This window comes from Biomphalaria glabrata, chromosome 13 (assembly GCF_947242115.1).
Source record: "Biomphalaria glabrata chromosome 13, xgBioGlab47.1, whole genome shotgun sequence".
Classification (NCBI taxonomy): domain Eukaryota; kingdom Metazoa; phylum Mollusca; class Gastropoda; family Planorbidae; genus Biomphalaria; species Biomphalaria glabrata.
The window spans coordinates 22,662,715-22,689,058 of NC_074723.1; the positions used below are offsets into that span (position 1 = coordinate 22,662,715).

A 26,344-nucleotide genomic window follows, 5' to 3' on the forward strand; every position below is an offset into this window, starting at 1 on the left:
AGTCCCGAGTCTAAACTTTTCCCCATTCCACCCCATCCGTCCTACAGAAAGTTTGGACTAGAATTTTGAACCTGATTGAAGATTGGGACTTGGGTGCGGGAGAAATAACGTGTGTACAAACTCCCTCTGTCTGGTCAATTTTTTTTTACTCTTTTTTTTCTATCACTTCCCATTCTCGGGTTAAGTTCAAACTTTGCTCAATTATTCACAATTATTGACCGTCGATGACAACACATGAATCAATATAAAAAAATAAAAATACAAACTTAATTACCCTGAAATTAACATATAACAGTTTTTGTTCTAATTAATTTGACACATATTTATTTCCGCAGCTTAACAGTTCCTCTCCTACAAGCTGTACATAAAGTGTTCTGCTATTGTGATATTTGATTTCATCAAGCTTTGACTTAATGACTAGGACTACCAGGAAGAATGTTAATTTCAGGGTCATGAGATTTGCTGATAGAATCGGTTCCTGGTTGGTACTCATGACCCTTGCATCAGTACACAACACAAAAGTAAGGAGTACCAGTACAAAACAAAACAAAAAAACGATTTCAAAGTTGAGGTAAAAATAGTTTGACGAAGATAATGCCAGACCAGGTGGTGGTATGGATGAGGTGACTTAGAGGTCGGAGGTAGGGGAGAGTGTGAGCCAGAAGTCAGAGTTTTCCCACGCTATAGACGTTACCTGAGCTGTATAAGTGATCAGGTTATTAGAAAACTGTGTGTGTGTGTGTGTGGGGGGGTGGATTGCCACGCCAAACTGGCTCCCTCCCTTCTCCAGGTAGGTGTGTGATTGAGTGATCGCATTTCTTGAGTAACATGATTGTGCACATAGCTTCCTCGATTGTATAAGTTTAGGCCTTGGGCTATATCCCTTCGAACATGGACAGACGTATCCTAAGACAGATGTGTGTCTTTCTACATGTAGGCCCAACTTCAGCTATAACTGTAGTTTGCTTTAATGGGAGACGTGTTGAACTTCACCTCCCAGGAGTTTGTGACTGTAGTTTTGCTTTAGTTTTTTATTTGAACCGAATGGTGTTTGAGCCTCAATTAGCGTCCCCCTGAAATTTGTTGAATGTTGTTCAGCTTTACTTTTTCTCAAGCTGTTGCTTACATTTTCTAAAATTTCATTACGAATGGAGCCCAGCGACTGCTAATAAAAAAGGTCATTGTGTGAACTCCCCCATCTTGGCAACGCTCATGGTATACGCAAAAACAAAGTCATAGAGAAGAGGTATGGGGACAAAAATCACGTGGCGCTACTATAAATAAATCGCTCCGCGTCACTTTGTCACATGCGCTACCTCGATCAATCAAATCAGTGCTTTGAAAGTTTATGGGCCAATTTTTTGTAGTCCTGTTTCGTGTGCTATCTTACAAACTACAGACGTTACTTCAAAAAGAGATGATTACGTCCTACGCGTCATGCATCTAGTCATGCATGTTAACCAATGACTTAAATTCTGCCAAGTCATTGGTTTTCCTGGCTGGCTCAGGCAACCTATTTTATGCTCTAATAGCACTACCTATATATTCGAGATCTAGATTAGACATAGATCAAATTAGCATTGTTAAAAGGTGAGTATTTTTAGTTACTATAGTTAGTATAAGTTACTATAATTATTATCTAAGTATATATATATGTTTTTAGTTAATGGTTTTATTGAACACTTTTTTCTATCTTTTCAGCGTCAAGACATTTTTTCTAAGAGGTTAATAAAGGCAGTGCTGGATTTACTTAAACAGGCAAAATAAGCTATAGTTAGAGACCCCCCACCCCTTAAAAAATTATTATAAATTGTTTTTTCCATACTTAAAAAAATAGCAAAGGAAAAATAGTCTTATAGTGATTACTAGGGGCTCCTTGTCTCAAATACCTTAGGGCCTTATCTGGTCCTAATCCGGTTCTGATATCATATAGGTCTATTTATGACTTATTAGTTGTTGTTTTGCAGTGTCGTCATCTGCTCCCGGTTGATCTCGAGTTTTCTAGACGTAGCCTATATTTTTCGTTCTCCTTTTACGCCCCTATGTAACAATCGTAACAGAGAAGTTTGCCTGATGTTGCAATAACAACATGCCTCTAGTCTGGTGTCTGGAGCGAGCACTGCCGAGTGGTCTGTTTACGTTGGAAGACATAAAATACAATGGATAGCCTAACCGGCAAACCGAAATACAAGCTCTTTGCCAGCGTGCTGGATGGGAAATCAAAGTAGGTCTTCTTCAGTAAACATGAACACAACAACCAGCAGTGAACGCACGAGCGATTATAGAGCTAAATAATTTGTCTAAAAAATAATTTAATTGAATACTGCTGTTCACCACTACTCTTAGCCACACTGCAGTGCTGCACTCCTACGAAATGGCCACTTTCGCAAGAAACTACTTAGCGGAATTAGCCTTTTGATTAGTTATTCTAAAAGTATAGTTCAAACTAGAGAATCTAGTTTCAAATAACGTGGTCAATTATCTAAGGGGACGAAACCCTTCATATTTAGCGATATCTGCGAATACTGAAAGTTTAATTTCTCTTGTTGGTGTCAAACAAAATAATTAATTACCAGTAATTAATTGACGAATTGGATAATTGTTTTTTCGTTATTGATTCATATCTTGTCTATGCCAATTAATAATTGTGCAAATTTCAACCAGAATGGGTGTGGGAGAAATGATATGTTCAAACTGTTTATCAGACACACAGAGTGAGTTGATATACAAAGTAGGAGTGGCATGAGTTCCCTATGTGATCTTATCTTGTAATGGTTACTTAAAATATATATATGTGTGTGTGCATGGGCGTAGCCAGGAGGGGGGGGGGTTGGGGTTCAACCCCCCCCCCCCGAAATGAAATCCCCCCCCCGGGGGGGGGGGGAGGATCGGAATTTAGTGACTGATTTTTTGCTTTGATTTTGTTTATTTTAGGTGAGATTTTAATACTAAACTATCACTTGCCCTGGCACAGCAAAGGAGGTTTTAAGTTTAAAACCCCCTACCTGGGGTTTTTGAGTTTAAAACCCCTACCAGGGGGGGGGGTGAGTTTAAAACCCCCTACAGGGAGGTTCGAGTTTAAAACCCCCTAACAGGGGGGTTCTAGTTTAAAACCCCCTACCAGGGGTTTTCGCAGTTAAATTCCCCTCTTCTATAACACAAAACAAACAAAAAAATGCAAACGACAATCACCCAAATTTCACGCGCACAGTTAATGAAGATTTTGATTTTTAAACCCCCTACAGAATTTACGATAAACCCCCTCTTCAATATAAAAAAAAGAAAATTACACACTCAAAATTCTATGATCGTAGCCAAAGGGTTTTTGAATTAACCCCCACCCCCTCTTCAGTAGGGTTTGAAGCTAAAAAATACCTCTTCAATACCCGGTATAAAAAAACGCAAATTACGCACTCAAAATTTTATGAGCGTAGCTAAATGGGTTTTGACTCAGTTTTGAGTTTAAACCCCCCTTCAGCGGGTTTGAAGGTAAAAAATACCTGTTCAATATTAAAGACAAAGCAAATTATACACTCAACATGTTATGAGGGTATTCAAAGGGGTTTTGAGTTTAAACTCCCCTCCAGTGGAGTTTGAAGGTAAAAAATACCTCAATATAAAAAAAAAAGAAAATTACAAACTCAGAAATCTATGAGCGTAGCCAAAGGGGTTTTGGGTTTAAACCCTCCGCAAGCGGGGTTTGAAGCTAAAAAATACATCTTCAATGTAAGAAAAAAGCTAAGTACGCACTCAAAATGCTATGAGCGTTGCCAAAAGGAGTTTTGAGTTTAAAACCCCTTCAGAGTGGTTTGATGCTAAAAAATACCTCTTCAATATAAAAAAAAGAAAATTACGCACTAAAATTATTTGATCGTAGAAAAGACAATTGACGGTTTTGAGTTTAAATCCCTCTCCTACAGATGTTTTTTTTTAAAGTTTAAAACCCCTCAGATGGTTTTGAGTTTAAAATCCCCCTACAGAGCGTTTTGAGGTGGAAAACCTCAATCTTCAATATTATTCTAAAGCAAACTACAGTTACTAAATTCTATGACCGTAGCTAAATGGGGTTTTGAATTAAAAAAAAAAACAACATAAAAAGCTTTACTTTTCGATATAAAATCTAAAGCAAACTAAAATCACTTAATTCCAAGAGCGTATTCAAGAGAGGTTACACATTTCTACCAGTGGCGGCGCTCAATTAATAAAGTGCAGTGAATAGTCAACTGCCGAAATTGAAGAACACTAAATGTGGCTCAACAAAGATGGCTAAGACATATTTTAGGAGTCAGTTATAGTGATCGGGTGTAAATCAAAGAAATCCTATGCCGAACTGGGAGTCGACCCTTTAGTAAGATTGTGACAGAGCGTCGCATGAGGTCTGCGGGACATAAGAAGAGTTGCGATGACATCCTAGTACTATTTGGCGCCACACATTCATGGAGGTCCTCAGAGCAGGTGGGAAGAGGCCTAAGACATTACCATGACAGATTTTTGTGGAAACAACTTGACGGCGAATGCGCCGAACGGCGCGGGAGGGTCTAAGTCAGTAAGAATAGCACACTAGGTTTTTGAAAGAAGACTTTTTAATAGCAGGAAAATGCACTGTAGATACCTCAGAATATGCATTTTGTAGGCTTTCAATATCAGAAATAGTGCTTGGCGGCGAGCCCCGCGCTGGTGGAGCTCCTAGCGCTCCCCCAGACCCCCTTGATGGCAATAGCGGGGAGTCTACAATTTTCCCACTTACTCCAGGAAGAACCTATTCTAGGGCACAATAAGCGTCTTCCTAAAGAATGATGGGTCAGAATGTAATAAAGATTATATATACACACACACACATACATATAAATATATTTTTCCGCGAAAAAAAATCCTGGCTACACCCATGTGTGTGTGTATCCTACTCATAGTCGAGTTTCTTTGTTGTTTTTTTTTTGGTAATTCTTTCAAGTTAAAAGATTTGAACTCTATTGGATCATTGGGTTTCCGTTGTTTATTCTTACAAGCTGAGATGTCACTTAGAAAAAATATTTCTTAATTTTCTTTTTTTAAGTCTGAGTTGTAGCCACGGGAAATTCTGCATTCCTCATTCATCTTCGGACTCGAACTGTTATTATCAGTTGACCAAAGGATTTTGTTCATAATTTATTAAGCTATAGATTATAGTTCAATGTTTAAAGAAGTTGTATTATGTTTAACTTCCTCCTGCTGTTGTTAAGACAATTCCATTATGTTAAACTTCCTCCTGCTGTTGTTAAGACAATTCCATTATGTTAAACTTCCTCCTGCTGTTGTTAAGACAATTCCATTATGTTAAACTTCCTCCTGCTGTTGTTAAGACAATTCCATTATGTTAAACTTCCTCCTGCTGTTGTTAAGACAATTCCATTATGTTAAACTTCCTCCTGCTGTTGTTAAGACAATTTCATTATGTGAAACTTCCCCCTGCTGTTTGTCTTATAGGTTATGAGTTAAAAGTAAGACACTCAAATCTAGATCTACACTCTAGTCGGTGACTGTAATTGTAACTACAAACTACTGTTACAACACAGACCCTACACTAATAGTGAAGGCGTACAGGTAGATCTCGGGACTCTCAAGGGCATTACTAATGCTCAACTTTCATTCATTCCCACGTTCAGAGCTTTCTAATTAAACAGAAAAAAATGTATTACATGAAAGGGTCTCTTTTTAAAAAAAAATAAAAAAATTATGAGAATGGATATTATTATTTAACTGTCCCCAGCTCACATACAACTAGCAGGAAATGAGAAGGCTGACACACTCGCCAAGAGTGGGAGAACAAACTCACAAGTAAACTCTGCTCTCTATCCAGAAGAAATGAAGAAATTAATTGTAGATAAAATAAATGAGAAATGGACGAGCTCCCATCCAAATCACAAGAAAGATGATGCTTACTATAAGCTATCCCGACAAGACCAGCGTCTAATCTTTCGACTCAGGACCGGACACAACAGAATGCGACAACACATGTTCCGGAAGCTCAAAATTGGAACCAGTGAAATCTGCCCATGTGGAGTATCACCAGAAAATGCCGACCACGTCCTCCAAAACTGCTCTCTCTACCAAGAGGCCCGTATAAGACATTGGCCCCAAATCACCCCAATAGAAAGAAAACTATATGGAGAGCTCCCTGATTTGGAAACCACTGCGCAGTTCATCTCATGTATTGGTCTAGTCATATGAACACTCCAACATAACAATGAGAACGATGAAGAAGAAGAAGAAGAACTGTCCCCACCCCAAAAAATAAAATAATTTGATAAATGTAGATTCTAATAGTTTGAGAAACAGCGTGAACAAAATGTGTACCAGACAAACAGACGCAGCGAGCTTAGGACTAAGACACACATAAAACCAACTTTTAGAGGTGAAGTGAAGTCTATTAGTTAGCAGAGTTCAACTTGGAAAAGTAAAGCTAAACAAAATTCGTGTCAATGACTGGACTCGCTTGAACTGGACCTGGAGGTCAACTTGTCCTCCGACACTCAAACCAGAATTGAATTAATGACAGGTAAAGTTTTGTTTTCTTTTGAAAAGAAGTTGTTTTTTTTCATGCTGTTGTCTGAAAAGCTCGCGTGAGATTGATGACAACTTGTTAGTATGTGTTGGAATTGGAATCAATGACTTGACAATGACAGATCAAACTTGATCACTACAGCCGAGGGAAAAGTTGATTGAAACCTCCCGCTGAAAGTCGATCAAGTTGCAGAACTACCAATCTAGTAAGTGAAATAGTACCAAACAAAGTAATTAATTAAGGTACCAATAGTTAATTAACTAATTGTTTTTTAATTGATTTTTTGTGTTGTCAAGTAAAAGAAATTTGCAAAATTTCAGCTTGATTCGAGATAGGGTGACAAAGTAATAACGTGTACAAACTTTTTACCAGACAGACAGAGTGAATTAATATAAGCTTTGTAAAAATAAAGTGAAAAGTGATTTAAAAAAAAAAGTAAAGTTCCCCTTTCAGACCTTGTGGTCTATAGGGCAGATGATGTAAAGGTCATCTGTTTCTGTGGCCTACGATTAACGAGGGTGTCATGTGGCCAGCACAACGATAAACTGCCTTTACTTTTCCCCAACTTATGTCAGGTACCAATTAGAGCAGGGTGGACTCAGAGGCGCCCAAAGATACCGAAATTAAAAATCCCAGTCTTCACCAGGATTAGAACCCGGGACTCCCGGTTCAGAAGCAAAGCGCTTTACCAATCAGCCTCCTAAAGTAGTTATAGAGATTCAATTTCTAACAGAAGACTATTATTATAGATTACACGAGTGTTTTCTATCAGAGATATTCAAAAACCCTGTGAACATCCTAAGCTATGAGAACCTGTACCAGCAAAGTTTGTAATAGATGGGGCAGGGAGAAACACACAAAAAGGGGGGGAGGGGGCCAGGGGAGTAGGCCTTTTAGACCTTGTGTTCTAAAGGGCAGATGATTTAAAGGTCATCTGTTTCTTAGACCGATAGTTAACGAGTGTGTCATGTGGCCAGCACAAAGACCAATCGCCTCAACTTTCCACAAATAATGCCAGGTACCCATTTCAGTTGGGTGGACTTGGGGGCGTCCTAAAAATCCCAAAGTTAAAAATTCCTGACTCCGTCGAGATTCGGACCCGAGGTTCAAGCCCCTTTGGATCGAAGGCTAAGCGTTTTACCACTCAGCCACCGCGTCCGGATACCTTCAGTTAAATGTTAAGGGAAAACTAAAATTATGGGTTGGCTGGTTGGCTTACTGTCTGTTGTTTTTTTAAATACATCTATTGTTTGAAATATATTTCTTTATATCTTCTGTTCTTATATTTGTCTTCCAGGTACTAGTCATGTATACATTTTTTTTGACGTGACTTCCTCCCTTCCTTGGAGATGTTTATAAAAAGAGCCGAATATTAAATCAGATTTCTCTTCTCATATTCTAAACACTAGAAGAAGGGCCATCTGGCATAATGTATTGGCTTTAACTCCAGATTTTTCCTTTGTTTGCAGACGTTTCTTTTTTTTTTTTTTTAAATAAAGATTTTTTTGTAGGCCGCAGATTGAGCAACCGTGTGTTTTCAATAATGTGTGTGTGTGTTTAACATTGATTGTACTGCAATACATAAAATAAAGTAGAAAATTATTTTTTGAACTTTTGCTTTTTATTCAATTGTAATAATAAAGACCCTTCTAACCCTGTCATATCAAATAACTAAAATATATTGTGAATTAAATTAGGCTACGACAGACTTTCGCAACTTTTTCTGTTCAACTATTTCCCCCAGTTAGAGGTTTCAGAAATAATTAGCTCACTTTTATTTAGAGACAAAATTTTCCCCATTACCAACATCTCTGATTCCCCATCATCAACATCTCTCTGATTCCCCATCACCAACTTCTCTGATTCCCCATCACCAACATCTCTGATTCCCCATCACCAACATCTCTGATTCCCCATCACCAACATCTCTCTGATTCCCCATCACCAACATCTCTCTGATTCCCCATCACCAACATCTCTGATTCCCCATCACCAACATCTCTGATTCCCCATCACCAACATCTCTCTGATTCCCCATCACCAACATCTCTGATTCCCCATCACCAACATCTCTCTGATTCCCCATCACCAACATCTCTGATTCCCCATCACCAACATCTCTCTGATTCCCCATCACCAACATCTCTGATTCCCCATCACCAACATCTCTCTGATTCCCCATAACAAACATCTCTCTGATTCCCCATCATAAGCATCACTCTGATACCCCATCACAAACATCTCATTCATTCTCCACCACCATCATCTCTTTAATACCCATCACCAAGATCTCTTTGATACTCATCACCATCTTATTGATTCTTTATCACTAACATCACTGATTCCTCATCAACATCTCCTCTTTTATTCTCCAACACAAGGGTCTCTTTGAAACCCATCACCACCACCGTCTCTTTAATTCCCCATCACCATCATCTCTTTAGTATCCATCACCAAGAGCTTTGATACCCCATCACCAAGATCTCATTCATTCTCCATCACCATCATCCCTTTAATACAGATCACCAAGATCTCATTGATAATCATCACCAACATCTTATTAATTCTCCTTCACTAACATCTCTTTAATTCCCCATCACCAACATCACAGATTTCCCATCATCACCAACATCTCTTTTATTCTCAAACACAAGGGTCTCTTTGATACCCATCACCACTAACACCTCTAATTCCCCATCACAAGCATCTCTTTGAATCCATATCACCATCATCTCTTTGATTCCCCATCACAAGCATCTCTTTGACTCCCAATCACAAGCGTCTCTTTGACTCCCCATCACAAGCATCTCTTTGACTCCCCATCACAAGCATCTCTTTGATTCCCCAATCACAAGCATCTCTTTGAATCCATATCACCATCATCTCTTTGATTCCCCATCACAAGCATCTCATTGACTCCCCATCACAAGCGTCTCTTTGACTCCCCATCACAAGCATCTCTTTGACTCCCCATCACAAGCGTCTCTTTGACTCCCCAATCACAAGCATCTCTTTGATTCCCCATCACAAGCATCTCTTTGACTCCCCATCACAAGCATCTCTTTGAATCCATATCACCATCATCTCTGTGATTCCCATCACAAGCATCTCTTTGATTCCCCGTCACAAGCATCTTTTTGACTCCCCATCACAAGCATCTCTTTGATTCCCCATCACAAGCATCTCTTTGATTCCCCATCACAAGCGTCTCTTTGACTTCCCATCACAAGCGTCTCTTTGATTCCCCGTCACAAGCATCTTTTTGACTCCCCATCACAAGCGTCTCTTTGACTCCCCATCACAAGCATCTCTTTGACTCCCCATCACAAGCGTCTCTTTGACTCCCCATCACAAGCATCTCTTTGACTCCCCATCACAAGCGTCTCTTTGATTTCTCTTGTCACGTGGTCACCTTAAGGTTGAGCCAACGTTTTGCATTTCATTCTACAAGATGCTCATCGACCAAATGCATGGTCTGTACACTTGAAATAACCTTGACCTTTTAACATTCCTGGCATACATTGGCTCCATGTCATCTGGGGCTTTGGGTTACGCCTTGAACTTCATCCTCCCCCCCCCCTCTAAGTGAATGTCACTGGGCAGGAATGACATACTAGGCGAGTCTTTGTTTAGGTTGGGTCCCCCCCCCTCCCTTTGTCCTTTAGTCTATCAGGTCTATCACATTGCTACTTCATCCATTACAGACCCGAAACAAAACGATATGTGTGTATGTGTGTGAAGCGTGCGACTGTTTGTCTAACAAAGCACCTCTCCCCCCCCTCCAACCCCGCCTTGATTTTTCTCTCATGGAATGCACTTTTTCCATTTACATGATCCCAAGAGTCTGGTAACCAAGGCAACCGTGTCAACCAGGTCCGACATTTCCACACTCTCTGGCAATGGAGATAAGACAAAAGCTAAACAAAACAAAAAATAAAGCTGAACATTTGTTTTGATTGGTAGATCATTTTCACTTGAAACTCTAAATGTTCTGTTTATATAGGCCTTACATGTTGTGAGCCGGCTGCTTGGTTGGCCTTAGATGTTGTGAGCCGGCTACTTATAACCTTATGTGTGTGTGTGTGTGAGAGATGGCTGTTTCTGCCTTTTTGGTTGGCATTACATGTTGTGAGTTTTTTTGTTTTTTTTAGCTTTGAGGTCAATGAGCCGGCCATTTAGTTACATTACGTGTTGTGAGCCGGCCATTTAGTTACATTACGTGTTGTGAGCCGGCCATTTAGTTACATTACGTGTTGTGAGCCGGCCATTTAGTTACATTAAGTGTTGTGAGCCGGCCATTTAGTTACATTACGTGTTGTGAGCCGGCTATTTTGTTGGTCGTTCAGTGAGCCGTCAATTAGATTGGCCTTGCGTGCTGTGTGCCGGCGGTTTTGTTGGCTTTATGTATTGTAAGCCGGCTATTGGGTTGACCTTCGGCGTTTCAAAATGATTAAACACATTGATACTGTTCTTCAACTGATATCTTTTTATTTTGTTTACATTTATCCTGTACACAAATTAGAAAAAGTCGTTTCAAACTTCTTGCAACTTTGAATTAATCCATTTATAAGCAGCACTTTTTAAAGGACATTGGACCTCTCAAGCCTTCACTTGAATAGAGTTTGGTGACTAACAGATACACTCAGCATGGAGAATGTGGCGTTAACGAATGGAGAGCTTGGAGTTCGAATGAACACAGGTATTAGAGAAAAGAAACAACCCTTTCCCCATCGCCAAATATTCCCACTTTCCATCACCAGTAAATCCTTTAGTCCTCATTGTGATGACTTTCATCAAATCAAAGTAACAAACTCTAATAGCTTTATTTTATATTGATCTGCAGCTCTTTATTTCCTATCTAGTTTCTACCTCACAACCTACACCAACAGGCCTAGCCGCTCAACTGTCCTTCTGCATTCCTGACCTCACGTTACCCCGCTAGGCTGACCCATTCAACCACTGGACAGGTACAGAACAGGGGCGTAACTTAAGGGTGACACTCATGCTCCACGACATACACACACACCAAAATCCTTTCACAAGACCTTCCATTTCACCAACATTTTCCCAAGTCCCCATCATCGACATCTCTCAAATTCCCTATCATCATCGACATCTCTCTGATTCCCTATCATCATCGACATCTCTCTGATTCCCTATCATCATCGACATCTCTCTGATTCCCTATCATCATCGACATCTCTCTGATTCCCTATCATCATCGACATCTCTCTGATTCCCTATCATCATCGACATCTCTCTGATTCCCTATCATCATCGACATCTCTCTGATTCCCTATCATCATCGACATCTCTCTGATTCCCTATCATCATCGACATCTCTCTGATTCCCTATCATCATCGACATCTCTCTGATTCCCTATCATCATCGACATCTCTCTGATTCCCTATCATCATCGACATCTCTCTGATTCCCTATCATCATCGACATCTCTCTGATTCCCTATCATCATCGACATCTCTCTGATTCCCTATCATCATCGACATCTCTCTGATTCCCTATCATCATCGACATCTCTCTGATTCCCTATCATCATCGACATCTCTCTGATTCCCTATCATCATCGACATCTCTCTGATTCCCTATCATCATCGACATCTCTCTGATTCCCTATCATCATCGACATCTCTCTGATTCCCTATCATCATCGACATCTCTCTGATTCCCTATCATCATCGACATCTCTCTGATTCCCTATCATCATCGACATCTCTCTGATTCCCTATCATCATCGACATCTCTCTGATTCCCTATCATCATCGACATCTCTCTGATTCCCTATCATCATCGACATCTCTCTGATTCCCTATCATCATCGACATCTCTCTGATTCCCTATCATCATCGACATCTCTCTGATTCCCTATCATCATCGACATCTCTCTGATTCCCTATCATCATCGACATCTCTCTGATTCCCTATCATCATCGACATCTCTCTGATTCCCTATCATCATTATCTTCCAAATTTGCCATCGCCGATATCTCATTGATTTGCCATTACCAACATCTCTCTGATTCTCAATTACCAACATCTCTCTGATTCTCAATTACCAACATCTCTCTGATTCTCAATTACCAACATCTCTCTGATTCTCAATTACCAACATCTCTCTGATTCTCAATTACCAACATCTCTCTGATTCTCAATTACCAACATCTCTCTGATTCTCAATTACCAACATCTCTCTGATTCTCAATTACCAACATCTCTCTGATTCTCAATTACCAACATCTCTCTGATTCTCAATCACCAACATCTCTCTAATTCTCAATCACCAACATCTCTCTAATTCTCAATTACCAACATCTCTCTAATTCTCAATTACCAACATCTCTCTGACTCTCAATTACCAACATCTCTCTAATTCTCAATTACCAACATCTCTCTAATCCTCAATTACCAACATCTCTCTAATTCTCAATTACCAACATCTCTCTGATTCTCAATTACCAACATCTCTCTAATATATATATCTAGTGAGAGAAAATAAAAATTCCAGATAAATCTTATACCGTTAATTAAATTTTTGGGATGGTCTCGTATAAAAATGTATCATAGCCTTGTGGAAAGATTTTCAAACCATACTTTGGTGTTAGGAAGTTGTTTTTCTTAAAAATCGGAACATAATATTAACAATAATTAGATTTTCTAACGTTTTAGCTAGAAAATTAAATGTAGTGTAAGAGAGAAGTGCGATTTTACATAAGTAAAGTTAAAAAAATGTTCATAAAAAATCCGGAACAACCGATATTCGTAAAGGAGAAGAATGTTATTTGTTTTATTTATTAAAAGAGGGATTTCAAACAGTTATTTGTGTTAGTAGATTTTTCATATAAAATTGGGAACATTTTTGGCGACGATTTTTAATAATGTAGGTCTTTTTTTTTTCAAAACTAAATCCGGAACATTCTTTACCGATTAAACAACTTTTGTTATGTTTCGGCAAGGAAACTAAGTGTAAAATAAGTCTAAAAAGTGATTATCAATAATCGTTTCTAGTAAATTACTCTCTTATTTTAAAATCCTGAACAACCGATTGTCGATATTTTTCTAAAAATAAATTTATTTGACATAACTTTGTTTGAAGTTGAAAATACTGAACAAATTGATATCGATAAATAAGCTATAGTGGCGTATTGATAAAGATATAAGTGTAATATTAGTCAATTATGCGATTTCAAACAATCATTTGATATAATTTATTTTCTATAAAACAATATCCGGAACAACTTTATAGTTAATGAAATATAAGTCAGTATAGAGATTTTCATGTAACATTTATATGCTATTTAAATTTAAAAAAAAACGGAACAACATATTATTGATCAAGTGTTTTTGCAACGTTTAAGCATGGAAATTAAATGTAATATAAGTTAGAAGAGCAAACAAACATTGGTTGGCATTAAATTTTTTTTTCCACAAAAACATCCGGAACAATCTATTATATATACTTAAAACTTTTGAGATGTTTCGGAAAGAACATTAAAGGTTAAATCAGTTTTTCAATATCTTTTTAGAGTTGTTGTTTTTTGTTATCTAAACGTGACAGACAGACCGACCGGCAAACAAAAACGCACATAAATCAGCGTCTTTTATCCTGATGTGGGCATTAAACAAAAAATAAATAAATCTGATTATTTAAAAAAATTTGAGGAAACTGATTAGTACCATATTTTGCCGCAACTTGTTACGCTAATGCACGAAAGTCGCTGCATAAAAAGTCCATTTTAAAAAATGTGCGTGATATTTACATACTAAGTGCATTCTTAGCCTCTATAAACAAACATAAATGTTTTCTTTTAATTTTAACAGCTAGTTGACCAGAAAAAACACCTTTAACTAATATTTATATTTTGTGAACATTTTTTATACATTTTATAAATATATTTGACTTAGTGATACTGAAAATACACAAAAAATTGTCCTTCTTTGTTAACATATAGCATTACCTCCCTTACATTTATGTAATTGTTTTAGAACTGGTGTATTGTTATGAAAAAATTGCTTGCATAATTAATTTTATAAATTAAACGGTTTTCTTTTAGAAAACCAAAAGTAATCGTTGCACCTAAACTTTTCAAGCCGCATCGTAAGGTGAAATAATATTTTTCATTTCTCTTCTAGTTTTCGAGATCTGAGTGTGACAGACGGACATTTTGCACAAACCTAATAGCGGCTTTTCCCCTTACGGAGGCCGCTAAAAATATACAAATATCTGTGGCCTATCCCTTCGTCTGTTGAACCTTTTGGGCACCACTCATGATCTGTTTTTCTTTCTTTTTCTTTTGTCTTTCTTCATTCCTCTCTGTCTTCCCAACGCTTTCTCTACTTGCCTCTTCTTTTTCCTGGTACTGCTCCCTGCAGGAAATTCTTTACGAGCACCGAGGACCGTGCAATATGGCCATAAAGTTTTAGTTTGCGTTTTTTGACAATAGTTAACAGGTTATCGTTGGGTCCAATAGCTGTAGTAACCCTGTCTCTTATCTATCCGTTTGTGATTGCATGATTGCATATCATACCTCGGATATTTCTGTAGCATTTCAATTCCATTTCTAGGATACAAATGAGTTTACCCAAATTTGCATCTAGATCTTTTACTTTCACATTTTTTAAAAGTCTGTTTTGATGAAGATTTAGAAAAAAAAAAGTTTGAGGTCAATATTGTTCAACTCTCTTTTGTCAAATTGTATTTTTCAAGCAACGTGGTAGAATGATATGAGATAAACCATTTGTTTGCCGAGTCCAAGGTGTGAGTTTGAATCTTGGTAAAAGTACTAGACAAGACGACGTTTTTAGCTTCACATCGTTCAATTTGATATTTGTTGTTAAATAAAGTCAAGGTCGTTGTGCTCTCCACGTGACATCCTCGTAAATCTTTGACCACATAAACCAAAAAAAGTATACTTCACATGTAATAAAGGCTTATTACTAAAATTTCAAAAAAAAAATATCTAATAACTCAATCGCCATGCAACCTTGAAGTGCTTTAAGGGTTAATTTTGAAATAATTGTAAGATGTTGATATGGTTAATAAAAAGTAACAAAATCCATAAAAACTCAAATAATAACTTGTTTCACGATTCAAGCAAGCTTGTTCAATGTCTCTTTTGTCCTTGAGGGTTTCTAACACTGCAAACAATTGCACCCAAGCGGTTAAGAAAAAAACAACAAAAAAACATGTGAGCCAAATTAGAAGGAGAGCCAATGGAGTCATGACGAACTAATTCGCCTGTCTAGAGCTCTAGCACGTAGAACGGAAGTTGAGTTTTGAACAAGTTAGCTGGCAACGAGAATTTGAATTACTCTCAAGGTTTGAGGGAAAAAAAAAACACAAAACAACTAGACAAAAAAAAAAGGTTGTGAAAATTGTTTAACTCTTCTCTCACTCTCTTTCTTTCGTTCTCTCTCTCCCTCACTTTCTCTCTGTTCAAGCATACCATCACAGGCCAACCAGCACAAACTCACTTAACGTGTTGAAAATAGCGCTGCCACCCGCCCCTACTTTTTCGTTCCCTGCATCCCAAATCACATCATCATTGAGTGAAAGGATGGAGGTGGAGGTCATTGGCACCGGTGTTTCCTGACATTAGACAGGAATGTCATCATACAGCTGAACCCAGTGCAGTGTCATGTCTTGTCCTGACATTAGACAGGAATGTCATCATACAGCTGAACCCAGTGCAGTGTCATGTCTTGTCCTGACATTAGACAGGAATGTCATCATACAGCTGAACCCAGTGCAGTGTCATGTCTTGTCCTGACATTAGACAGGAATGTCATCATACAGCTGAACCCAGTGCAGTGTCATGTCTTGTCCTGACATTAGACAGGAATGTCATCATACAGCTGAACCCAGTGCAGTGTCATGTCTTGTCCTGACATTAGACAGGAATGTCATCATACAGCTGAACCCAGTGCAGTGTCATGTCTTGTCCTGACATTAGACAGGAATGTCATCATACAGCTGAACCCAGTGCAGTGTCATGTCTTGTCCTGACATTAGACAGGAATGTCATCATACAGCTGAACCCAGTGCAGTGTCATGTCTTGTCCTGACATTAGACAGGAATGTCATCATACAGCTGAACCCAGTGCAGTGTCATGTCTTGTCCTGACATTAGACAGGAATGTCATCATACAGCTGAACCCAGTGCAGTGTCATGTCTTGTCCTGACATTAGACAGGAATGTCATCATACAGCTGAACCCAGTGCAGTGTCATGTCTTGTCCTGACATTAGACAGGAATGTCATCATACAGCTGAACCCAGTGCAGTGTCATGTCTTGTCCTGACATTAGACAGGAATGTCATCATACAGCTGAACCCAGTGCAGTGTCATGTCTTGTCCTGACATTTACATTTAACAAAAACAAAGTAACAATGGTATCTACATGTGCATGTAAAAGTTTGAGTCAAGGAAAAAAGAAAAGAGTTTTTGAGGAGGGGATGTCGACTGATATAAGTTTACTGTAAAAAAAAAAAAAAGGTCCACTTTCTTTCTCTCTCTCTCCCCCCCCCTCCCGTCCACAAGAGTAAAAGAACTAGAGAGAGACAACCTATTAGTTCAACGTGACTGTAATTTACCCTCGCTAGAATCATGACAAGTCTTAACAGTCAACACATAGCTTCCATCATCTTATCTATTAGTATTTGAGTAAAAAGTCAAGTACTTCTGATAGACCTTCTGATTATGGGGCAGATGATGTAAAGGTCATCTGTTTTTATGGTGGTCAACGAGAAAGAAGTCATGTGACCAGCACAAAGAGCAACCGCCAACCAATGTCAGATACCCATTAGAATTAAGGGGACTCAAAGGCGTCTTCAAAATCCTGAAATCTACAATCTCCGTCTTCTTTGGGATTCGAACCCAAGACCTATCAGTTCAGAAATGAAACGATTCCATTTGAGTAAAGTTTCTGAAATCAATAAACTACATCCTTACAGTACATGTACATACATTTTTTCCTCTGTGAGTCTGGCTTTCAAAAAAAATGTTACATCACTACAACCCTTAATTTTCTTTTACATTGCTTCCTTTGATCAGGTCACCACATGTGTACAGCCCCTAAAATGTTACTTAGTTACATAATCTATTTCACTCTTGAGATTCTTACATAGGTAAGTGACATTTCTTCACTCGGTATATTATTCTACCTTCCCAGATATTTTGGAGTAGTCTGCTCCCCCTACACGCGATTCTCTTCCCCTGTTAGTCCGATGTTCTTCTCCAGAGCTCGAGATCTAGAACTTCGCTTGTTTGACTTGATTTGTTGTCACGTGACCTCTTTGGTTTGTTACGTCACAGTTAGCCTACTTACGCACGTCATTCACCCTGACCTTAATGTGACCATGACCTATGGGTATGGTAGATCAAACTGAGATTGAACAGTAAATAATCTAATTAAATAATCTAATTAGTGAAGCCCAATCAACGGCCCGCTATCCACTTCTGACCAATGGCGTAGTGCTCTTCAAATCAGCTGTACACATTGAAAATTTGGTCGCAGAAGGTCGAGTCCTTTAAACGTGGCCATTTGTTTAGCGGTGATGCTTCCCACGACAGTTGGGGGGGGGGGGGGGAGGGGGAGGGTGTCGTAAATGTAGATGACCCTTAATGAGCACCGTGGATTAAAACAAAATTTCGGGAAAAAGGGGAGGAAAAAACATGTTCTTATAAATGTAATAGAGAGAAGAGAGAAAGTAGACTAGAAGATATGAAAATAAAGAAAAGAGAGAGTAGAGTAGAGAAATGAATCGAAAGAACAGAGAGAAAATGAGGGGGCTGAGGAAGAGAGAAGAATGAGAGAGAGAGAGAGAGAGATATTAGAAAAATAAATCCTCAGAAATGAAAAAGATTAGAAGCAGAATTAAAGAAACAAAAAGAGCGTATAAAAAAAATGTAGGATGATGCAGTATCTGCGCTAAATGCGCCACGTCTGCTGTGCCCGTGTTGACGCACGCTTGTGCACGCGTGTCTATTACATACGTACATATCTACAACTTGGCGCAATGCAAGTACATAGGGCATTAGCAGTCCAAATGAATAGGTCGACAGGCGCACGACTTGAATATCATGATAGCCTCTGTCTTCTTGAGATAATTTCTATCTACATCTAATATACACAGAAGAATTAACAAACTACTGTAGTTTTAATGCTTTGCTAATATCTGTCTGTCTGTCTGTCTGTCTGTCTGTCTGTCTGTCTGTCTGTCTGTCTGTCTGTCTGTCTGTCTGTCTGTCTGTCTGTCTGTCTGTCTGTCTGTCTGTCTGTCTGTCTGTCTGTCTGTCTGTCTGTCTGTCTGTCTGTCTGTCTGTCTGTCTGTCTGTCTGTCTGTCTGTCTGTCTGTCTGTCTGTCTGTCTGTCTGTCTGTCTGTCTGTCTGTCTGTCTGTCTGTCTGTCTGTCTGTCTGTCTGTCTGTCTGTCTGTCTGTCTGTCTGTCTGTCTGTCTGTCTGTCTGTCTGTCTGTCTGTCTGTCTGTCTGTCTGTCTGTCTGTCTGTCTGTCTGTCTGTCTGTCTGTCTGTCTGTCTGTCTGTCTGTCTGTCTGTCTGTCTGTCTGTCTGTCTGTCTGTCTGTCTGTCTGTCTGTCTGTCTGTCTGTCTGTCTGTCTGTCTGTCTGTCTGTCTGTCTGTCTGTCTGTCTGTCTGTCTGTCTGTCTGTCTGTCTGTCTGTCTGTCTGTCTGTCTGTCTGTCTGTCTGTCTGTCTGTCTGTCTGTCTGTCTGTCTGTCTGTCTGTCTGTCTGTCTGTCTGTCTGTCTGTCTGTCTGTCTGTCTGTCTGTCTGTCTGTCTGTCTGTCTGTCTGTCTGTCTGTCTGTCTGTCTGTCTGTCTGTCTGTCTGTCTGTCTGTCTGTCTGTCTGTCTGTCTGTCTGTCTGTCTGTCTGTCTGTCTGTCTGTCTGTCTGTCTGTCTGTCTGTCTGTCTGTCTGTCTGTCTGTCTGTCTGTCTGTCTGTCTGTCTGTCTGTCTGTCTGTCTGTCTGTCTGTCTGTCTGTCTGTCTGTCTGTCTGTCTGTCTGTCTGTCTGTCTGTCTGTCTGTCTGTCTGTCTGTCTGTCTGTCTGTCTGTCTGTCTGTCTGTCTGTCTGTCTGTCTGTCTGTCTGTCTGTCTGTCTGTCTGTCTGTCTGTCTGTCTGTCTGTCTGTCTGTCTGTCTGTCTGTCTGTCTGTCTGTCTGTCTGTCTGTCTGTCTGTCTGTCTGTCTGTCTGTCTGTCTGTCTGTCTGTCTGTCTGTCTGTCTGTCTGTCTGTCTGTCTGTCTGTCTGTCTGTCTGTCTGTCTGTCTGTCTGTCTGTCTGTCTGTCTGTCTGTCTGTCTGTCTGTCTGTCTGTCTGTCTGTCTGTCTGTCTGTCTGTCTGTCTGTCTGTCTGTCTGTCTGTCTGTCTGTCTGTCTGTCTGTCTGTCTGTCTGTCTGTCTGTCTGTCTGTCTGTCTGTCTGTCTGTCTGTCTGTCTGTCTGTCTGTCTGTCTGTCTGTCTGTCTGTCTGTCTGTCTGTCTGTCTGTCTGTCTGTCTGTCTGTCTGTCTGTCTGTCTGTCTGTCTGTCTGTCTGTCTGTCTGTCTGTCTATCTATCTATCTATCTATCTATCTATCTATCTATCTATCTATCTATCTATCTATCTATCTATCTATCTATCTATCTATCTATCTATCTATCTATCTATCTATCTATCTATCTATCTATCTATCTATCTATCTATCTATCTATCTATCTATCTATCTATCTATCTATCTATCTATCTATCTATCTATCTATCTATCTATCTATCTATCTATCTATCTATCTATCTATCTATCTATCTATCTATCTATCTATCTATCTATCTATCTATCTATCTATCTATCTATCTATCTGTACTCCATCCTTAAATATATGTTAGATTGTTAAGAGGTCTGGTTAGCGCTCAAACTGTTTATGTGATGGCATGGAGGTTTGTTTCTTTCCTTTTTTATCCCTGAATTAGAATTCTACAAAGGCTCTCGACTCCCATTGTGGTACTATAGTTTAAAAAAAAAAAAATAATAATCTTAAATATCCACACACATTTTCCCTAGAATGAAGATATTTGGAACATTTGGAACACTAGTAACAGAATATTTTATCCTTAAGTTTTCATGTTGAAATTATTTGAACGAAATAGTCACGTGGTTGTGGAACACTGTTTCGAATTTAATAATCTTTCTGTCAGTTCGTCCGTACTATGGGACTCAACGTCAAGTCATCGAAACCTCAGCAGAGGCTCAGCACGGACAATATTGAGTTAAGGAAATAAGGGCAACCCAAAGCTCAGCTAGAGGTCGGGAACGCTTTGACAAAATTGTGTAAATGTTTAGTCCCTGTTGTGACATTCAGACTGAGAGCTACATTGAAAATGTTTGATATGTGCATCTCACGTTGAACGTCAAGACGTACAGTGCTGAATACATTGAGTCACTACAGACAGCCCTACATTCGGGCCGCTTTAAAGTAACTTTGTGACAAACAAGAGATAACTACACGAAAAGTTCCCCATTCAGACCTTGTGGTCTATAGGGCAGATGATTTAAAGGTCATCTGTTTCTTTGGCCTACAGTTTACGAGGGTGTTATGTGGCCAGCACAACGACCAACCGCCTTTACTTTTCCCCAACTAATGTCAGGCATCCATTAAAGCTGGGTGGACTCAGAGGCGCCCAAAGATCCCAAAATTAAAAATCCCAAGATTCGAACCTGGGACCCCCGGTTCAAACTCAAGCTTTACCGCTCAGCTGCCGCGCCTCTTATAAATAACTAAACAATCTTCTATTTTTTTGTATAGGCACCCAGCTAGCAAAGTGGTTAGTATGTTGGTTTGAGGAGGCTTGAGCCATGAGCTCGAATTCAAATTGTTCTTTTTGTTTTCTTTTTTTTTTTTTATTTTTTATACATAAATGTTTTTAAAATGCGAAGATAGTATATCTACTACGATGTAATATACAATCAAATCCAAATAATGATAACTGTTGGATTGTGTAGTATACGCTTTAGACTGCCGTCACAATGGTTCCGGGTTCGAACCCTGCCCGCTTCAACCATTCCTCCGATCTCCAGGAGACTTGGGCTAGGACGTATCCTGTCTGACGGAGAGTCCGAATACAAAATGTAGGTTAAAGTGTTCAGCACATTTTCTGATAAATCTCCGCTGGAAATGCATCAAGATAACTGCTTACATTTATACGGCAAATGAAACGCTGTTCTCGTGATCTATAAAAAAGAACGCACCGCCAAAAGTAGACAAGGACTGATAAATGCACGTGCCATATGAAGCCGCCATAAGGAACGCACCTGACGCCTTCCCGTCAGGGATGTACACCTTTTAAACCGCTCCATTTTGGTGTAAGTACTCAAACTCACAAGTCGTCGATGTTTAGGCTAGATCTGCCATGTTTGCCTGACAGTCACGTGGGTTATTGTGACTAATTAAACAGCCGCATATATCCTCACGTGTAGTTATAACGTTTCTAAGATATTAGTATCCCCCTTGGTTATCTTCCAACACGTGGAGCTACCGTCTAGTCTTCTTGTAACCAAGCTATGTTGCTGAGTTTCACACTAAAAGCTAAACCATAGTAATCTGTACTTTGTTGACTCTGATTCTTAAGACCCGTACAGTTAAATAAGAGAGAAACAGGCAATAGAAACAAGAATATTTAAAAAAACAAAGCTTATCTATGGAAAGTACTGCCATTAACCTGAAACCTGAAAACTACGGGGTTATCTACCTTTCTGTTATATAAAACAAAATTAATTAATTAGTAATAAATGATTAAATAATTGGTTATTTTTGGAATGTTTTGTATATTGTGATCGACTATGAATAATTATGCAGAATTTCAACTTGATCCGAAATTAGAAGTGGGAGAAAAAACGTCTCAAACCGCAATAAGGGGACTAAATCCATATATACACATCTCTCATTAAGTAGCATTTATTCCCCTTATTTCGAAATCAAACAAAAAAATTAATCACCAACAATTAACTAACTGTTTATTTTTAAATTCATGTTTTGTCAGGTTTAATGAATAAATGTGCAAAGTTTTAAATTGGTTCGATAATGGGAAATGGGAGAAAAAACATGTTCAACTTTTTACCAGACAGACAGACGGACGGACAGACAGACAGAAATAGTAAGTTGATATAAAGTTTGTAAAAAGAAAAGTAAGCGATATGAAGAAATATAATGAAACCTAAAGAAAAAGGAAAGAAAATGAAAAGAGGAGAGATGTGGCAATAAATGGACAAACTAAATAATGTCCAGGACACCATACTGAAACATCCCTGCTGTCAACTAAATAATGGCCAGGACACCATACTGAAACATCCCTGCTATCAACTAAATAATGTCCAGGACACCATACTGAAACATCCCTGCTGTCAACTAAATAATGTCCAGAACACCATACTGAAACATCCCTGCTGTCAACTAAATAATGCCAGGACACCATACTGAAACATCCCTGCTGTCAACTAAATAATGTCCAGGACACCATACTGAAACATCCCTGATGTCAACTAAATAATCAAAATGCTTTGTGATTCAAGCAAAAAAAGCTTTTTAAAAAATGAATGTATTTGGTACTTGAGATGTATTGGAAATCTACTCCCGGACGCGTCTCATTCTACTCAGCGGACTATCTAATCAGAGCTATGCTGCGTTGGATCCTGGTCTATAGTCTTTTCATGAACTGAGATCTGAACTCAAGTGCTACCCTATACAACTAGAACAAGTGAAACCATTGAACCACTGCCGCATGTTACTGTTACAAGTCAAACTATTGAACCACTGCCGCATGTTAGTGTTACAAGTCAAACTATTGAACCACTGCCGCATGTTACTGTTACAAGTCAAACTATTGAACCACTGCCGCATGTTAGTGTTACAAGTCAAACTATTGAACCACTGCCGCATGTTAGTGTTACAAGTCAAACTATTGAACCACTGCCGCATGTTAGTGTTACAAGTCAAACTATTGAACCACTGCCGCATGTTAGTGTTACAAGTCAAACTATTGAACCACTGTTGCATGTTAGTGTTACAAGTCAAACTATTGAACCACTGCCGCATGTTAGTGTTACAAGTCAAACTATTGAACCACTGCCGCATGTTACTGTTACAAGTCAAACTATTGAACCACTGCCGCATGTTAGTGTTACAAGTCAAACTATTGAACCACTGCCGCATGTTAGTGTTACAAGTCAAACTATTGAACCACTGCCGCATGTTAGTGTTACAAGTCAAACTATTGAACCACTGACGCATGTTAGTGTTACAAGTCAAACTATTGAACCACTGCCGCATGTTACTGTTACAAGTCAAACTATTGAACCACTGCCGCATGTTAGTGTTACAAGTCAAACTATTGAACCACTGCCGCATGTTACTGTTACAAGTCAAACTATTGAACCACTGTTGCATGTTAGTGTTACAAGTCAAACTATTGAACCACTGCCGCATGTTAGTGTTACAAGTCAAACTATTGAACCACTGCCGCATGTTAGTGTTACAAGTCAAACTATTGAACCACTGCCGCATGTTACTGTTACAAGTCAAACTATTGAACCACTGCCGCATGTTACTGTTACAAGTCAAACTATTGAACCACTGCCGCATGTTACTGTTACAAGTCAAACTATTGAACCACTGCCGCATGTTAGTGTTACAAGTCAAACTATTGAACCACTGCCGCATGTTACTGTTACAAGTCAAACTATTGAACCACTGCCGCATGTTACTGTTACAAGTCAAACTATTGAGCCACTGCCGCATGTTACTGTTACAAGTCAAACTATTGAACCAGTGCCGCATGTTACTGTTACAAGTCAAACTATTGAGCCACTGCCGCATGTTACTGTTACAAGTCAAACTATTGAGCCACTGTTGCATGTTACTGTTACAAGTCAAACTATTGAACCACTGTTGCATGTTACTGTTACAAGTCAAACTATTGAGCCACTGTTGCATGTTAGTGTTACAAGTCAAACTATTGAACCACTGCCGCATGTTACTGTTACAAGTCAAACTATTGAACCACTGCCGCATGTTACTGTTACAAGTCAAACCATTGAGCCACTGTTGCATTCATCAATAAGTCTCATCCTCTGGATGTTATCGCATATTTCACTGTCCATTCCCTTAGGCACCAATGTATTTGCTTCAGCCATGGGTGCGGACTAAAAGTCTTTCATTCAAATCATTGTGTCCCAAATTTAAATTATATTTGTCAAAAAGTGAAATCCATTTTTTTTAAATGTAACATTCCGTGGCATCAGTTTGCTATCATTCATAGACAACGTCTGCACGTGCAGACGACTGCATCAGAAACTAGCAATGGATTTATTGGACAATAACTTCGTGTTTGGGTTCTCAGTTTCCATACAAAAAACAACAACAACACACACACCGTGTTCCGCACCTACTTCCAGGTCGCTAACCTCGACAGCATGTTCCTAACGTCATAAATAATACCTCAAAGTTGATTTGATGCTCATCCTGTAACGCCACCCGCTATCTCCGCTCACCCCCCCCCCATCACTCCGCTTCCATTCCGGAACACTTCCCTTGATGTTCCATACCACGCGAACGGCCTCTGAAGAGTTTCTTAAAGCGTCCAATTTTTAAAAACATTTTCGTGGTGTTTGTGTGTGAGTGTGAGTGTATGTGAATGTTTGCAATCAAAACATGATGGATGGGGCGTGGTGGGTGCCTCTCTGGTGCTCCACAAATGTAGATGTGTGTGGGGGAAAGAAGGAGAATACACACTATTGATAGAGCGCCCTATTGACACATCGACCAGTTTGAACATGTTCTCCTGGGACATCTTATGTTGAGCTTTCCTCTTGGCGAGATTCTCCACCCAAATTTTTTTTAAAATTTACTTTCAGCTTCAAATCTAATTCACAAAATTCTCTTCCAACTCCAGGCTCCTATTCTAACTTACCTGATGTGATGTCTTCTTATTTCTTTGGTATAGTGTGTTGCAATAGCAAACAAAACATAAACCTTAAGAGTTAGATAGTACACGGTTAATAAGCCGTAGGCTACACAAATCATGCAAATAAGTATAAACCCTCAAGAGTTACATATTACCCGTATAAGCCGTACAGAAATCATTCAAACGAACGTACCATGGCCTAATTTCATTAAAATGTCATTCTATGGCGGATAACTATAAATAGCTAGCTATTTGGTGTTTCCGGTGCACATAGATAAGAAATATTGTTCAACGAAATGGTTTATGATAATTTGTGTGTGTGTGTACTTTTCAGCACTGTAGAATAAAATTTCTAAGCTATTTCGCTTTTCGCGAAACTAATATTATTATTTAGCAACAGTTAGTTTTGAATATAGCGTCCTTGACATTGTATAGAATTGAAAAAAAAAGATAAAATTCCTCATTTGTGTAAGTTGAGCCATACAACTATACTAATGGAACAACAGCTTCGAGGTTTTATGAGCGGAGTGCGGTCGCGAATCATTTTCGCGCGTAGTTGAATTATTTCATTAATCGTTGACCGTCATATGATAAAAGACACAAAGAAAGCATCAACTAAAAGGTAAATGTGAGTGGAATGGCCTGGAAGGCTGCAATACTGAAGTCATAGTTATAATATAGAATATTCCGTGTCGAGGATAAAGATTAAAAAAAACATGAATAAACATTTTGAGACACGCGATACATTCTGGGTCAAGTAGAAAAAGTTTAAATTCTCCAAGTCAAGACAAAAAAGTGACTAGCGTTACATTCAAATCTACAGCCAGTATTTGATA

At 39.0% G+C, this 26,344-nt stretch overlaps 1 protein-coding gene across 8 annotated transcripts in view; it reads right to left on the reverse strand.

Annotated features, from left to right (window-relative positions):
* Window positions 1-26,344, reverse strand: part of LOC106064916 (ATP-dependent translocase ABCB1-like) — a 124,296-nt gene that overhangs the window by 6,097 nt on the left and 91,855 nt on the right. The gene's annotated exons all lie outside the window — the stretch shown is intronic.